Genomic DNA, 18,295 nt, shown 5'->3' on the forward strand with positions numbered 1-18,295 from the left:
GTGTGTGTGTGTGTGTGTGTGTGTGTGTGTGTGTGTGTGTGTGTGTGTGTGTGTGTGTGTGTGTGCTTACATGTGTATCATTAAGTATCTACAACAAATTGTGAAGGAAAAAAAAAATGCAAGGTACATATAAATACTCTCCTATTTCTAGACTGGTGTCAATGTAATGAAATCTATCTCTGCATGATATGTCTCAGACAGATATTATATTGACTTAAGCATACAATGATACCTCAACCCTTTCACTGAAACATGAAACAGTTCACAACACTAAAGGCAATGTATGAAATCTTTATATGTATATACAAGAAAGGGATAAAAAAGTAAATTTTGAAATTCCTAGGCAGTACAATGTTTAGAGGTGGTTGTGGAGCAAGAAAAGATGTCTCTGAGTGGTTAGTAATTAAAGAGGTGTGTGTGCCAAATAGCAATGAAAGGATTAATACAGAGTCATGACTATTAATTCATTGTCAGTGTTATGTAGAGCAGCAGTGTGATGCCTGAGGTAAGGATAACATCCTCTGACAACATGGTACAGCAGCAGCCAGCCATCCAGTGCTGCTGCTGCACCATGTCATTAAAGACTGCCATGTTCTATTGTTAATCCCTGAAGTTGTTAACCTGAGAAAAATAAAATAGAATAAAAACTTTAGGTGCTCTGTGAAATGCTAAGGTGCTGACCAAGTAACTAGAATATTGCCAATAGATTTTTCTTTATTAGTATCAGTGTAATGGAAAATATACATATTTAGTGTTGATTCTGATCTCTCACATTGGCTTCATTATACTATATTGGGGACATCTTGATATAGACCTGTCGCTTAAATGAACTAAAGTAGCAAACATAAGTTTCAATGAAGTCCATGGAATAAAAGATGAGCATTTAATTCAGAAAGTGAATATTACAAGATGAATACCCAATACAGAATCCTCCTGTGTGAAGTAAGAGTGAGAATGGCTCTATGGTGCAATGTTTCACTTTTAGCTGAAAGGTTGTGAGTTCCATCCCAGCTCACAGCAGCTTCATGACAGAAGAGATAATGCTCTTTCATAACCCTAGTAAGGCTAAGCTTCATCACCTGTTTCACAAGGATTCTTTGATCACTACATATCTGGTGGAAGTGATACTCATAAGAAATCCGATTTCTTATGTTACCTTGAATACAGGGTGTAACGCGAGTTTCTGCAAATACTGAAAGAGGTGAAAAAATATGTAATTCTAAGTAGAAAATGTTCTATACACATATGCATTTTAAGGCCTTGCTTACCCATCAGAGGAGTTGAAAATATATGGGACTCATGGGTGTGCTCTACGTATAGTTATGAGGTGATGAACAGACGGTTGCATTATTGCAGCCTTGGAGGTGCCAAATGGTCAAATTATGAATGGTTTGATCTTATTTTTTTTGCAAGCTGTGGAATATTATAGTATTTTATAACAAGACAAATGGTATTAAAAAGCATGAAATTTATCAATAAGCATTACACGACAATATTATTGCAGTGATTAAAAGTACTCCTGTAAAATGCTACATGGCATCATCAATCAGCTGTTTTCAAGATTGCTCGGACTTGCTCCCCCCTCCTCCCTTGCTTTGATGATGCCATGTAGCATTTTACAGGAATAATTTTAATCACTGCAATAATGTTGTCGTGTAATGCTTATCGGTAAATTTCATGCTTTTTAATACCATTTGTCTTGTTATAAGATACTGTAATATTCCACAGCTTGCAAAAAATAAGATTAAACCATTCATAATTTGACCAAGTGGCACCTCCAAGGCTGTGACAGTACAACTGTCTGTCCGTCACCTCACAGCTACATGCAGAGCACACCCGTGAGTCCCATACATTTTCAACTCCTCTGACAGGTAAACAAAGCCTTAAAATCCATTTGTGTATAGAACATTTTCTACTTAGAATTACATGTTCTTTCACCTCTTTCAGCATTTGCAGAAACTCGCGTTACACCCTGTATACAAAAGTAAGGTACCTCTTATAATAATACTTTGATATTTATAACTAGATGTTTAGCATTTCATGCATTATCTGATGTGAGTCAATGACAGCTTTCAATGACACTATACTGCAGTGGCTGGCAGTGTTACGTTGCACAGTGTCATCAAAGGAAGTTGAGCACTCTTCTCAGCATTTGGTGTTCTTGCCCTGGAGTAAATTAAGGTATCAAACATTTAATAGTCCTTTAGACAGTCAGCCTAAAAAATAGATAAATTAATACAAATATATATAAATAAATAAAAAAACAAAACAAATGAATGAAATAAATTAATTAGTAAAGCAAATTAAATAAAACCCAAAGTCCTCTACTTAACTACTTAATTGATTTCATACAGATAGTACAACTATAAACAAGTCCACTTTACAACAGGAGATTCCAAGTTAAAAATGAATACTCAAATGGAAAAGATATACAAAAACACATAAACACATAAATAAGAGAAATACATGTCATAAAAGTGTAGAGAAGATACAAATAAGCAGTTGCCTGGTTGCCACTTCACACACAGTTTCTCCACTACTACTGGGGATGTTTGAGCCACTCAGTACACTAGAACTCCATGACACACAAGGGAGAAAAATTGACAGGGAAGAATGGCAAAAGTCATGCAATACTGTAATGCTGCAGTGTGCTACAACACATGCTTTGTCCAGTTAAGTATGTTTGTGTTGTGAATTTTTAAATCTGTAAGCTTATTAGGGAAAATTCATGAATACTTAAGTGGAGGAGGCAGTAGGCACCTGCCAAAATGATAACTATTCCCAGTGAGGTGTAAAGCACTGGATCAGGGGATGTTGTGAACTTATCATTAAACCCAGGTGTGACCTCACTGACAATTTCCCTTTGTGTCTCACAACACAAGGGGGCAGTCACAGCCTGCCCTCTAAAGACAACTTTCCTCTTCCACACAAAACTACAAGCACCTAATAATGCACACATCCTTCACTCAAAAATTCAAAATTATCATGGCAACTCCTACACCAGCCTCAGAGTCCCCATCTGGGGAGGGAACCACAAATGTTCCCAGGTTGGACTGCAATTCTGATAACAACCCTAAGTGTCTTGACACCCCCCTCAACTTTTTCTTCATTAACTTCTGCAACACTTGCAGTCATAGATCTAATTTTCAATCTGTAGAACACCACCTCTCCTCTTCTAAACCTCATCTTCTTTTCCTCACTGAAACACAGGTGTCTGAGGCAACTGACAGTAGCCCCTTTTCTGTTCCCTCCTACTTTTCCTATCCTCATTTTCAATCCAAAGTTGGATGTTGTGTTTACGTGCACAACGTCTTAACCTGCTCTTGTGCCCACACTCCTGAATCTTCCAAGTTTTCCACCATCTGGCTATGACTACAGAGTCACTCTCAAACTAAATTTATCTGTGCTGTATGCCTCTCACCTAACTCCTCTGACTATAAGAAATTCTTTGACTATTTAACTTCCAAAGTGGAGCACATTCTCTCTTCCCTTTTGTGGAGATCTCCATTCTTAGAGACTTCAGTGTTCACCATCAGCTTTAGCTTTCCTCTCCCTTCACTGACCATCCTGATGAACTAGCCTTCAACTTTGCTATCCTCCACGAACTAGAGCAATTAATGCAACACCCTACTCATATTCCTGACTGTCTTGGAAATACGCCCAACATTCTTGACCTTTTCCTGACCTCTAATCCTGCTTATACTGTCACCCTCTCTTCTCTGCTGGGCTCCTCTGATCACAATCTCATATCTGTATCTTGTCCTATTGCTCCAGTCCTTCCTCAGGATCCCCGTAAGTGGAGGTGCCTCTGGCATTTTGCCTCTGCTAGTTGGGGGAACCTGAGGAGGTATTTTGCTGATTTTCCTTGGAATGATTACTGCTTCCATGTCAGAGACCCGTCTTTGTGTGCTGAGCGCATAACGGAGGTGATAGTGTCTGGCATGGAGGTGTACATTCCTCACTCTTTTTCTTGACCTAAACCTTCCAAACCTTGGTTTAACACAGCTTGTTCTTGTGCTATACATGATAGAGAGGTGGTCCACAAAAGGTACTGAAGCCTTCCAGAATCTCATGCACTTTATATTTCTGTCTGGAACCATGCTAGTCTGTTCTTCAACTAGCCAAAAACTCTTTCATTAATAGAAAGTTTCAAAATCTTTCAAGATCTAACTCCCCTCATGACTTCTGGCATCTAGCCAAAAATATCTCCAATAACTTTGCTTCTTCTTCTTTCCCTCCTGTATTTCAACCAGATGGCACCACTGCTATCACATCTATCTCTAAAGCTGAATCCTTTGCTCAAACCTTTGCTAAAAACTCTACCTTGGACAATTCAGGGCTTGTTCCTCCCTCTCCTCCACCCTTCTTCATGCTACCTATTAAAATTCTTCGCAACAATGTTTTCCATGCCCTTGTTGGCCTAAACCCTCAGAAGGCTTATGGACCTGATGGGGTCCCTCTTATTGTTTTCTGAAACTGTGCCTCCGTGCTTGCACCTTGCCTAGTCAAACTCTTTCAGCTTTGTCTGTCAACGTCTACCTTTCCTTCTTGCTGGGAATTTGCCTACATTCAGCCTGTTTCTAAAAAAAGGTGATCAATTCTAATTCCTCAAATCACCATCCTATTGCCTTAATTTTCTGCCTATCTAAAGTTTTTCAATCTATCCTCAACAGGAAGATTCTTAAACATCTATCACTTCACAACCTTCTATCTGATCGACAGGGTTCTGTCAAGGCTGCTCTACTGGTGATCTTCTGGCTTTTCTTACTGAGTTTTGGTCATCATCTTTTAGAGATTTTGGTGAAACTATTGCTGTTGCCTTGGACATATCAAAAGCTTTTGATAGAGTCTGACACAAAAGCTTTGATTTCTAAACTACCCTCCTACGGTTCCTATCCTTCTCTCTGTAACTTCATCTCAAGTTTCCTTTCTGACCATTTTATTGCTGCTGTGGTAGATGGTCACTGTTCTTCTCCTAAATCTATTAACAGTGGTGTTCATCAGGATTCTGTCCTGTCACCCACTCTCTCTAAACCAAACTTCTTGTCCTATCTACTCCTATGCTGATGATACCACCCTGCACTTTCCACGTCTTTTCATAGATGTCCAACATTTCAGAAAGTAAACTTTTCACACAGGGAAGCCACAGAACGTCTGACTTCTATTCTTTCTAAATTTTCTGATTGGGGCAGAGTAAACTTGGTATTGTTCACTGCCTCCATTAATCAATTCAACACAACCTTCCAGACAACTATCCCCTCTTCTTTATTGACACTCAACTGTCCCCCTCTTCTACAGTGAACATCCTCAGTCTGTCCTTTACATATAATATGAACTGGAAACTTCACATCTTATCTCTAGCTAAAACGGCTTCTATGAAGTTAGGCATTCTAAGATGTCTCCACCAGTTTTTCTCACCTCCCCAGCTGCTAACTCTGTACAAGGGCTTTATCCATCTATGTATGGAGTATGCTTCACATGTCTGGGGGTGGGTTTCACTCATACTGCTCTTCTAGACAGGGTGGAATCAAAAGCTTTTCATCTCATCAACTCCTCTCCTCTAACTGACTGTCTTCAGCCTCTCTCTCATTGCTGCAATGCTGCATCTCTAGCTATCTTCTACCACTATTTTCATGCAAACTGCTCTTCTGATCTTGCTAACTGCATGCCTCCTCTCCTCCTGCAGCCTTGCTGCACAAGACTTTCTTCTTTCTCTCACTCCTATTCTGTCCATCTCTCTAATGCAAGAGTTAACCGGTATTCTCAATCATTCATCCCTTTCTCTAGTAAACTCTGGAACTCCCTGCCTGCTTCTGTTCCCATCTTCCTATGACTTGAATTTCTTCAGGAGAGAGGTTTCAAGACACTTATCCTTCAATTTTTTACTACTGTTTTGGACCCTTTTCTGGGACTGGCATCTCAGTGGGTTATTTTTTATTGGATTTTGTTGCCCTTGGCCAGTGTACCTCCTACATAAAAAAAAAAAAAAAAAAAAAAATGTAATACACACATACTTCATTCAAGAAGAATGACTGAAGATCATCAGGAGACATCCGCAAGTGAAGAAGGAAGGAAAGCTGGTGGTTCATGATAGGGAGTTGACAGTGCAGTTTCATGACATGCAGTAATATTTTCTTTTTTCATTATTTCATATGAGTCCACCCCAAGACAAAGCTACTTCCAGAGTTAGTGGAAATTGAATCATATACCTCACCATGCTGACTTAGTAGATTTTATTGAGTCATGAGGTCACAACTCTTCGGTTATGTTCTGTACCTAATCACTGATAGATGAACAGGGGCTAAGTTGAAGTTAGGGAGTCTTACTAGAAATGCAAGCACTGCCCAAAAATTAAGCCTAGGACATACCACTTGTAGGGTTGCTGTCTGTTACACCATGAAACCCTCTGGTGACAACTCACACATCACTTCTGAGGTCACTTCCTGCATGTGTTCAACTAAAGGACTATGCATCCTGCAGATTATACTCACTGTGTCATGTTGGACCAAGAGAGTCTCATTAAAAAAATAGACATTGTCCAGAGATAAAGTCTAACAATTTCTGCTTGCTGGGTAGCTGAGTGATCTGTTCCATCATGGCACCCTCAGGTGAGACTTCACACTGGCTGCAACATGAAAGGAGACAAAGCCTAAATATGTACATGAATGGTACTGTACATTAAATCCAAATTCTTGTGGAATCTAAAAATAAATAAATAAAAAAAATAAATAAATAGATAAGCAAAATAAATAAATAAATAAATAAATAAATAAATAAATAAGATGTAGGCAATGTTTGGGTAATAAAAATTGCAACTCATAAGCAGCTGAAACGTGTTACCAGTAGTGAAGGTCTGGTAACTAAGCTGCTTAACTTTGTGTTTTTATTTCATCACTAGCTTTAAATTTGCCACAACATAAATCTTCAAAAGTATACTTTATAACAATTCCTTTTCAAGGAAATTAAAAAGTGTTAATGAAAATTCAGCTAGAGGTGTCTTGATAGTTCTTTCTAAAAGGAATTTTAGTTATAATAATAAATGATAATAATAATAATTTATTTGCCTTCAAAAGATGATACATAGGACACTTTAAACATTCCAAAAGAGAGGGGGAGAGAGAGAGAAAAAAAAAACAATACTTTGTCATTCATAAAATTACTCTGAGACTAAGAAGCCAGTTTTAAGATAACATCATTATAAAATTTAGAATATTAAAAGAAAGGAATCAATTAAAATTATACAAGGGAAATCTTACAACTACTTAAATCACTTCAAAATTATACCAATACGAACATTAAAAGAGATAGATTAAAACATGAATTGTAAAATTATACAGATAAATTAGTTTTAAAAACTACACTAACATAAGACTAAAATGGAGCAAGAAGCAAATTTAGAACATGTTTGTCAAATGAATTGTCACTTGCCAGAAGGGCATGGACACTGTCAGATACCCATCGTTATCAAATCTTTGATGTTTTATTTCATAATTGGCCTTCTTTGCATAGCTAGAGTCAAACAGTTATAGGAAGATGGGAAAATAATAAAAGGTATAATATTTCAGAGCTTACCAATTAGTAAAGTGATGGAAGTATGGAGTTTCACATTGGGTTAAGTAGATGGAATAGGGATGTGAGTATATGGTATAGTCTTGTGCAGTGAAGCCATGAGATCAGCAAAATAGTAATGGTAGAAGATAGTGAAAGATATATGACATTAATGAAAAATGAGACAAAGTACGAACAAGTTTGAGAAAGGAAGTTGATATGAAAAGCCACAAAATTTTAAAGATTCTTTTTATGTATGAAGGCCACTAGCCAAGGGCAACAAGAAATTGGAAAAAAAGGCTCACTAGAGTGCCAGTCCCAAAAGCAAGATCAAAAGAGTTATCTATATTTGGAGGATAACTGTTTTGAAACCTCCCTCTTGAAAGAGTTGAAGTCATAGGAAGGAGGAAATACAGAACCAGGAAGGGAATTCCAGAGTTTACCAGAAAAAATGATAAATGTTTGAGAATAGTGGTTAACTCTTGCACTAGAGTGGTAGACAGAATAGGAGTGAGGGAAAGTAGAAAGTCTAGTGCAGCAAGGCTGTGGTTGGCATGAAAATAGCAATAGAAGATAGCAAGAGATGCAACACTGTGGCAATGAGAGAGAAGTTGAAGATAGTTAATTAGTAGAGAGGAGCTAATAGGACAAAATGCTTTTGATTCTAACCTGCCTAGAAGAGCAGTATGAGTAGAACCCCCCTTTACATGTGAAGCATACTTCATACATGGATGGATAAGGCCCCTGTACAGAGTTAGCAGCTAGGGGGGGATGAGAAAAACTGGCAGAGATGACTCAAAAAACCTAACTTTACAGAAACCATTTTAGCTAGAAATGAAATGCAGTTTCCAGTTTGGATTATTAACAAAGGACAGACTGAGGATGTTCATTGTATTAGAAGAGTAGGGCAGTTGAATGTCACTGAAGAAGAGGTGATAGTTATCTGGAAGGTTGTGACAAGTCTAAAGACAATTCTCTTCCTTCACAAAAAAACACTACAAGCAAGTAATTACACACACACACACACACACACCCTTCACTCAAAATTCAAAATTATTGTGGCAATTCCTACACCAGTCTTGGAGTCTCCATCTCGGGAGGGAACCACAAATGTCCCCAGGTTGGACTGCTCTTCTGGTACTGACCCTAAGTGTCTTGACACCCCCATCAACTTTTTCTTCATTAGCTTCTGCAACATTCGCAGTCTTAGATCTAATTTTCAATTTGTAAAGCACCACCTCTCCTCTACTAAACCTCATCTTCTTTTCCTCACAGAAACACAGATGTCTGAGGCAACTGACAGTAGCCTCTTTTCTGTTCCCTTCTACTTTCTCAATCCTCATTTTCAGTCCAAAGATGGATGTTGCGTTTATGTGCACAATGACTAAACCAGCTCTCATGCCCATGCTCTTGAAGCTTCCAAGTTTTCCACCATCTGGCTACGACTACAGAGTCACTATCAAACCTCACCTAACTCCTCTGACTATAAGAAATTCTTTGACTACTTAACTTCCAAAATGGAGCACATTCTGACTCTCTTCCCTTTGGCGAAGATCTCCATTCTTAGACACTTCAATGTTCACCACCAGCTTTGCTATCCTCCACAACCTAGAGCAATTAGTACAACACCCTACTCGTATTCCTGAGCATCTTGGAGGTATATCCAGCATTCTTGACCTTTTCCTAATCTCTAATCCTTCTGCTTATACTGTTCCCTGCTCTTCTCTGTTGGGCTCCTCCAATCACAACCTCATATCTGTATCTTGTCCTATTGCTCCAATCCCTCCTCAGGATCCCTCTAAGCAGAGGTGCCTCTGGCATTTTATCTCTGCTAGTTGGGGGAACCTGAGGAGGTATTTTGCTGATTTTTCTTGGAATGACAACTGCTTCCATATCAGAGACCCATCTTTGTGTGCTGAGCGCATTACAGAGGTGACAGTGTCTGGCATGGAGGCATACATCCCTCACTCTTTTTCTTGACCTAAACCTTCCAAACCTTGGTTTAACACAGCCTGTTCTCATGCTATACATGATAGAGAGGTGGCCCACAAAGGGTATTTGAACCTTCCATCACCAAAATCTCATGAACTTTATATTTCTGCCTCAAACCATGCCAAGTCTGTCCTCCAACTAGCCAAAACTCCTTCATTAATAGAAAGCATTAAAATCTTTCAAGATCTAACTCCCCTCATGACTTCTGGCATCTAGGCAAAAACATCTCCAATAACTTTGTTTATTCTTCTTTCCCTTCTTTATTTCAACCAGATGGTACCACTGCTATCACATCTATCTCTAAAGCTGAACTCTTTGGTCAAACCTTTGCTAAAAACCCTACCTTGGACGATTCAGGGTTTGCTCCTCCCTCTCCTCCATCCTCTGACTACTTCATGGTACCTATTAAAAATTCTTCGCAATGATGTTCTCCATGCTCTTGCTGGCCTAAACCCTTGGAAAGCTTATAGATTTTATGGGATCTCTCCTATTGTTCTCCAAAACCGCACCTCCATGCTTGCACACTGCCTAGTCAAACTCTTTCAACTCTGTCAACATCTACCTTTCCTTCTTGCTGGAAGTTTGCTTACATTCAACCTGTTCCTAAAAAGGGTGACCATTCTAGTCTTTCAATCTACTGTCCTATTGCTTTAATTTCCTGCTTATCTAAAGTTTTTAATCTATCCTCAACAGGAAGATTCTTAAACATCTATTACTTCATAACCTTCTATCTGATCACCAGTATGGGTTCCATCAAGGTCACTATACTGGTGATCTTCTGGCTTTCCTTACTGAGTCATGGTCACCCTCTTTTAGAGATTTTGGTGAAACTTTTGCTGTTGCCTTAGACATATCAAAAGCTTTTGATAGAGTCTGGCACAAAGCTTTGATTTCCAAACAACCTTCCTACAGCTTATATCCTTCTCTCTGTAACTTTATCTCAAGTTTCCTTTCTGACCATTTTATTGCTGCTGTGGTAGATGGTCACTGTTCTTCTCCTAAATCTATTAACAGTGGTGTTCCTCAGGGTTCTGTCCTGTCACCCACTTTCTTCCTATTATTTATCAATGATCTTCTAAACCAAACTTCTTGTCCTTTCCACCCCTATGCTGACGATACCCCCCTGCAATTTTCCACATCTTTTCATAGACATCCAACCCTTCAGGAAGTAAACAGTTCATGCAGGGAAGCCACAGAACACCTGACTTCTGATCTCTCTAAAATTTCTGATTGGGACAGGGTAGACTTGGTATTGTTCAATGCCTCAAAAGCTCAATTCCTCCATCTATCCACTCAACACAACCTTCCAGACAACTATCCCCTCTTCTTCAGTGACAGTCAACTGTCCCCCTCTTCTACAATGAACATCCTCGGTCTGTCCTTTTCCTATACATATAGTTCTAGATATAATACATAATATGCACATCAGCAGAATGTGCATATAGTCTAATAACTAACTACTTTTAAGATACACTCAAAGGCTGGTGGAGTGAAAAAAAATGTTCACCATTGACTCTTGTGAGATACATCAGGGTCAGATGGAAGGCCTTACTGATCAGTATCTGAAATAATGTTCTAATGATTTAGTATTACTACTTTATGACCTGTGTTGCTCATGTTTCCCAAAAGTGACATCAGAATAATGTACCTGTTTTCCCAGATACTCTTCATCTCATTAGCACTTTTAGCCTAACAAGCTTCACAAAAGTTCTCAGCTCCACTAATACTCCCTTTGTTTCCTAAGACATTCTCATCCTACTGCTCTTACTGTCTTTTACAGATTCTTGCACATTTATTGATAACAGGCAGATTGTGGTGACTTACAGCATTGTGTCATGAAGAGTTGGTGATATTTAGGGTGGAAGCCATGATGAATGAAGACACCCAGAAGGAGGTGTAGCCCCTGGCATTGTTCGACACCCTGGGGAGAGAAAGTCATACTGTGGAGCACCACTGCCTTGGACTCCTGCAGCATTGTTATGCACATCCTGGATGGAGGAAAATTAGATAATGAATATTGAATATGAAGAGAGAAAATAACTGTGCTCCTTGTGGAAAAATGATTATAGTCCTATGGGACCACAAAAGGAGAGGGAGTAGCATTCATGAAACAATGCAGATCTGTATCTATTGACCACAGGAGAATCATCATCATTGTTTTGAAAAGCATATGCACATTTGTCTGAGTTGGCCTTAATCACCTGATGATAGCTTTCTCAGTTGTATAATCAGGGCTAAAGATTTTGATAATTTCTTGACCCCATAATGTCTTTGTTATACTGACAATACTTTCCATTTCAGAGTTCTTATTCTTCCTTGCATATCATTCTCATTATTTTCCTGCATGATCAGATAAATTTAATATATCCATTCTTCTCACTTCACCAATCACTCAGACCCATGTCACCTCAACTCCACACTTACAACACCCCACACCAGCCCCCCAGCATCCACTGTGCCATGTTCTCAGTACATCCACATCTTCTGATATCTCTCTAGCTAGCACATCAAGTTTCAGTCCCATAAAGTACCAAATTACCCACACACATGAAATATACAATCTACTTTACAGGTAAAAAAAAAAAACCACTCAAATTGTTTGCTAAGGAAATAACTCCATGAACTTCATCTACCATAAGGACAGTCTCACTCACTTCTGGCTCTTGTTCTACAGCTGGTCTCTGTCCCATCCCCTGCACCAGTCACATCCCTCAGTAACAAAATATATCAAAACAGTGAGAGACTAATTTTAGACTCACTGGTTGGTGTCACTGACCAGCTAATACTGTACACACTTTGGATAAATCTGATAACAATTCTCTGAGAGCATGTTTCACTACAGTACTTAGTGTGAAGCCAGAAGTAATATATTAAATGGAATTACTATCTTATACTCTTGTAGCATACAGCACATGCCTGAGCATCACTTCTTGGGGCACAGTTCATGCCACTTATCACCTTATCATCAGGCTCAAGGACAGATATGAGTACATTAAGAGGAGCTGAGACAAATACACTTCTGAAAAAAAATTAGTCTATAATTGTCATACGAGTATATAATTAAGAAAAAAATGAGAATTATATTCATAGCATGTATAGACTGAGTATGTTGAAACCTGTGTTATTAAAACTGTATGAAGGCATTCATTCTTTCAACTTTTCAGCAGTAGGCATATCTAATAATGTTTGGGATATAATTTTGTAATTTTGCTTTCATGTTAACCTATAATACTTTCATAATCATACAATGAAGAAAAAGAGAGTGAGAGGAATTGTGCTGGTATCAGTTTTGTAGAGGACATGAGGTTCTTGCCTGATATCTTTACCTTGCTGTTGACCAAAAGTCTCAAGACAAAGTTAATAATAAAAAAGGAATAAGAAAGGAAATGAAGAAGTTTCTTGCATATTGAATACAATGAGACGTACAAGCTACTTGCTCTTCGGAAAGATAAGTAAAATACATATAAATAAAAGCAGTAGAGAGGGTTTGATTCTGTAACCTCATTGTTGGAGGTCTAGACTGTCATGTTAGAGACAATGTTCACAACCATAATCTTCACAAAGCCACATACATTTTTACATACCACATAATTGCAACCTTATAATTTTGCTGCATTGACTCAAAATAACATGCCAGGTGGTTCAGCAATAGAATTCTTGTTAACATTCACTCCCTTCATTAAAAATCTATCAGTTGCCCTATTTTGTAATGGGATGGTCAACAGACTAATTAGTTACCTATATTTAGGATTATACATTCCATTATTAGGCAGCTACATATCAAAAACCAATGTGATATAAAAGTACACTTCCCATGATAACAATAAAATCCTAGAGCTGATTTCTATTATGGTCTTGAAATTTGTGGACTTAAAACTGAGAAAATGCACAGCAGTGGAAGCATTTGTCAATCAATCTTATATTATGAATGCACACAAGTTCATGTTGATGTCTCCATTCAACTGAATGGTTACAATAGGATGCTGGAAACTTTTGTGTCCTTGTTTTAATCCTTAATGTAAGAGTTTTAAAGTTTCACACTTCCCTCTGAAGTAAACTGTAATGTATTTTTTTTTAGTATTGATGATGGGCAGCAATGAAAGATTCTTTCACACTGAGGACACACTGAAGTACGTACTGAAGATGTGGTTCACAACCCTGATAACCTAGTATAGTATATTGACCCTGAGATATGCTGTTGGGAGTCTGAACTTTGTATATCTTTCCTTCATGATTCATTTGTTATCTCATGTACATACAGAAAAATGAGAAGTGTTGGGTGAATGGCAGGATTAGGATAACTGTTCACTAATCATACTCTCTTGAATTACAGATCAGAGAAAGGTCCTTTGTTGTCAAGTTGCATTGAGGTGATTCTCAAAAAAAAAAAAAAAAAAGTGAAGAAAGATAGGAAATGTAATCAGCAATGTCAAGGGTTTATCATCTGACCAGGAAAAAATAAGATATGAATATTTGGTCCTAAATATCCCTTGTGGCTAAAGCAGGTTGGCTCTAGCTAGTTTATGCTTGTTGCATCACAATATGTCTTTTCCTTTTTATAAAAATCAATATGTATTTCATTTTTTAAGAATGGCATTTACTTATGTTAATCTTATTTGTGCTACTGTTTTTCTTGTTGCCTTCTTTCCTCTATGATAGGCAGTGGCAAAGTTCTGAGCTGCATTGCCTGTGCATCATGGAATATGGCTGAAAGAGGTGCAGTGAGGGGAACTGTGAACTCCTCTTCTGTATTTACGCATACATATTTCTACCATGAACTGAGGTATGGTATTGTCTTGTCTACTCAGTTTGAAGAGGATCTCAGTCTTGTGCACAGACATACAGATTTTTTTACAGAAGAGATGCAAATTAATCCATCACATGTCTTATGACTTCCTCAAACTTCATATAGACATTTTGTAGAAAAGTTCCTTGTTTTTGAAAGAAGATTCTAAAGGGCCAATTAATTTCCCTCTCAGGCTTACAAATTTATTGCAGGAGTCCTTCAGTTTTTCTAAACCCAGAAAAAAATAATATTTGGAAGATCTGGCCTCTAATCATGTCTCTGTAGCAGCAATCACTTACAAACTTGAGCAGAATTTCCTTCCCCTTAGGTGTTTCTTCAGACGTGGGGAGAGGTTTTAGTTGGTCCATCAAAAGAGGTAAAGGCTGTGAGTTTTCCAAAGAGTGTTGGACACTTTCTGAGTTAGTGCATTTTCCTGCAAAAAATTAAGCTATTACAGCCCAGCTTCCTGCTGCATTTCTGCTTCAAAGATTCATGCAATTTGTATAACAGAGACATGTAGTTTTCTCCAATGATGATGCAAAACTTTGGCAGGCATCTCATGAGAAATATTTCACCTTTGTCCCAGAATACTGAAGCCAGGATGTTTCTTACTGACATCTGGATTTGGAAATTATTGAGACGTTGACTTGCCGTGTTACCACTCTATTGATTCATAATGTTGCAGACAGATTTTCATCCATGGTGACTAATCTGTCATGAAATCCATTTCTTCCTCTGAAAATGTGTCCAAATACTTTCATAAACTTGTCAATCTAATTAGCTTAGTAGCTGCATCAAAAAAATTTTCACCACCCACTTTGCAGAGAGCTCTCTCATGTCCAGAATTTCATGGTTGATGTGGCCAATTCTTTCAAAGGAAATGATGAGTTTCTGCTATTAATTTACCTGAAATCTGGAGTCTGAATTAATATGACATGTACAGCATCAACTTTGTCTCCTGTGGTCACAGAAATTGGCTGTCTTGATCAGGGATCATCCATAATTTTGAAATTACCTGTTCAGAATTTAACAGTAAGATTTTTCATTAGGTTTTCTTCATGAAGTGTGATGGACCATCATCCTAAAGGATTTTCTTATGGCTGCAGATTTCTGTTGCTTCTTTGTCTTGCAAGATGAAGAACTTAATGACTGCCCATGCTTTAACCTTATCAAATTCTGCTCTACAAGCTGACATCATTCATTACACTTACTAGAAACTAAAACAGGTATATCTTGTGTTTTGTGATTTTTTTTTATATTATCCTAATCAATAGTTGTCCTATCAACTCTACAGTTAACAACCAAAGCCTTTCATGACACTCAAAGCTAGGGACTTCTTAACACCTCTTCATAGGGCATATACAATACAAACTTATTAGTGCCAATCTGTAAAAGATCACTAATATCACAAGTGGAGCTTGTCGTCTCATATTTGTTGTGTATGTATATGACAAATACCACAAATAAGTCTACAGAAGACTGCAGTGACTTGCTTTTATGAAGTGTTGTCATCTGAGATCTGGTGCTTCAAAATTCAGTCTGCAAGATGAATGCATAACCTGAAGAGTTCCATATTCTTATGCACTACTGATAAATTTTGTGACAATTTACTAGATATGGTTCTACATCTGGGCTAGTGAACTGTCATTGTCATAATTTTGAAAAGTACCATAATTACATGAGTCAATCACTATTTTTCACTTAGTGTATGAAGCATCAGAGTTATCTGCAAATGTATGTCCTCTAGTGTGTGGTCTCTTCTCAATACTGGTACTCTACTTGCCACATGAAAATAAGCTCTGTCCTGATTATTCTTATTCTTTTTGACTATATGACAAAACTAGTGAAATCTTGCAAATGAGTTACTGCAGTACTGCATAAAGTACTGCTTTAGCCACTGAGCAGTGCACCAGTGTTACCAAGCAGATGTAATAGTATCACCTAGAATGTACAACTCCTGAAGGAATGATGATAACATTGATATAGAAATGAACACTGTATACAACTTGTCAACACAGTGTGGGGAGAGAATACAAAAAAATAAAACCTGCATATACAATTAAAGAAGTATGGAAAGCAAGCAGTGACTGTGACTGGAAAGATGTAAGTGATAACTTTTCTATAGTGGTTGTCTCATTGCAAGGCCTTCTTGGTGAATGGGAAAGCATATGTTAAGCTAAGTAGCAATGAAAAATAGCAACAAGTATCAAAAAATTATAAAAAGATGAATATCATAGACACTATTTCCTTTTAGTTGGAGGGTGTATGAAGGGATGCTTTGCCCTTGGCAGTGCCTGGTGCTGGTCTCTACTGCACAGACTTGTTATGCCCTGCTTTGGAGCATCATGAGAATAGTGAGAAATTGATCTGAAGGTGGGATGAACTAATGGTGAGAGGTATCAAACAAACTATGTATGCCATAATGTCACATTGATCTGCACATGAGCCCAAACACACAGACACACACACACACAAACACACACATGTATGCAATGTCCTCCTTGAGCACCTCCCAGAAACACTAAGAAATTAATCTGAAGGCAGGGAAGACAGGTTTGGTCCTTGGCTCTTGCCAAGGACCAAACCTGTAATTGAGAGAACAAAGTACTTAGTCATCAGGCCCATAACAATCATCAGGTGCCAAAATAATTTTTGCAGTTTGTATCTCCACATGTACTAGAATTGGAATATGCTGGAATATGCTGTGGTTCCCTTGCAAGAAAGAAAGAAAGAAAAAAAATACAAAGAAATTGAAAGAATTAAAAAAAAAAAAAACTTTTATAATACCAAAGTTAAAAAATTAAATTAACAAATGAGAAAGGATTCTAAAGAGAGGGTCTAATAACACTAAAAAAAAAGAGAAAAAGAGGTAAAGCATTACAATACATCATACAAATTATTGGATAAAATGGATTAATTTGATAAAACATATATCTATTATTGCAAGGCAAAGAGAGGTGAAGTATTTGAAAGAGCATAAAAAAGAAAGGAGGATGTTTGTGTATGGTGGTATTTGTCTTGGGGGCAGTCCTCACTAGTTTTCCCTGAAAATCTTTCCACTCCCATCACTTTCCTCCATTTAAATCATGTGCGAGGCATTTGATCAACAAACAAGGTACATTTTCCTCCAAAGATGTATGGGTATTTACAATGGGCTAGAAGAGAAGTAATAGTGGTGAATATTCATTAAATGAAGGAAAAGCTGAATAAATATAAATATAGAAAACTGGACCATATGAATAGCTCAGATCCTGTATACTATGAATAAGTGAATATAACTACATAAATTATATGCATAGTGAAATGGTTGGAGAAATAAGAGAGGGTACTGTAAAGCATAAGCTTATTTACAAGGGTTATGAAAGGATGAAATATGTCCATGGATATAAGGAAAGTTGTAAGGAACAGGAATCTCCTGCCAACACTGACATATGGATCAGAGAGTGTAATATGTAATAAGACACAACAGTCAAAAGAATGTGCTGTGAAAATAAGTTATCTGAGATGGGAGGGTTACAACAATGAAAGTATGTTTGAAAAATATGGTATAAGCACCTGTACTACAAATGGAGTGGAGTGGTGGGATGGGTGACAAGAAACAAATTGAGATAAATGACAAGTGAAGAATTTATAAAGGTGTATGAGTGAAAATGAAGATCCTAATAGGAGAGGAATGCCACTTGAGTGTTTGAAGGATTGAGTAAAGCATGCATGTATGACTGTGAAAGAAGTGTTAGTAGCACTGGAGTACTTGAACAAGCAAGGGAAATGTTTGAATAGGGAGAGGTGGAGCCTATTCTGCTATGGTCACCCACTTGGGGGATGCTATTAGAAAAGCAAGGCATCAGAGAAAGATGGATGGATGGAAATACTCACACAAGGACTGCTGTAGGAATACATGGACAAATTATAAAGGAGGAGCAAAGATAAAAATAAAAAGAAAAAAATTATATATATATATATATATAT

At 37.7% G+C, this 18,295-nt stretch overlaps 1 long non-coding RNA gene across 2 annotated transcripts in view; it reads right to left on the bottom strand.

Moving 5' to 3' along the window:
- Positions 1-124: 124 nt before the first annotated feature.
- Positions 125-18,295, bottom strand: part of LOC135113690 (uncharacterized) — a 23,561-nt gene continuing 5,390 nt past the window's right edge. Inside the window, exons 1-4 of one of the 2 annotated variants that reach the window (XR_010274933.1) lie at positions 12,195-17,023; positions 11,365-11,528; positions 6,492-6,625; positions 125-2,166 (exon numbers count right to left, since the gene is read on the bottom strand). This is a non-coding gene — a long non-coding RNA (uncharacterized LOC135113690). Of the gene's footprint in view, positions 2,167-6,491; positions 6,626-11,364; positions 11,529-12,194; positions 17,024-18,295 lie in introns of those variants that run through there. The other variant, XR_010274934.1, reaches the window with a different exon arrangement.

This window comes from Scylla paramamosain, chromosome 2 (assembly GCF_035594125.1).
Source record: "Scylla paramamosain isolate STU-SP2022 chromosome 2, ASM3559412v1, whole genome shotgun sequence".
NCBI classification, from domain to species: domain Eukaryota; kingdom Metazoa; phylum Arthropoda; class Malacostraca; order Decapoda; family Portunidae; genus Scylla; species Scylla paramamosain.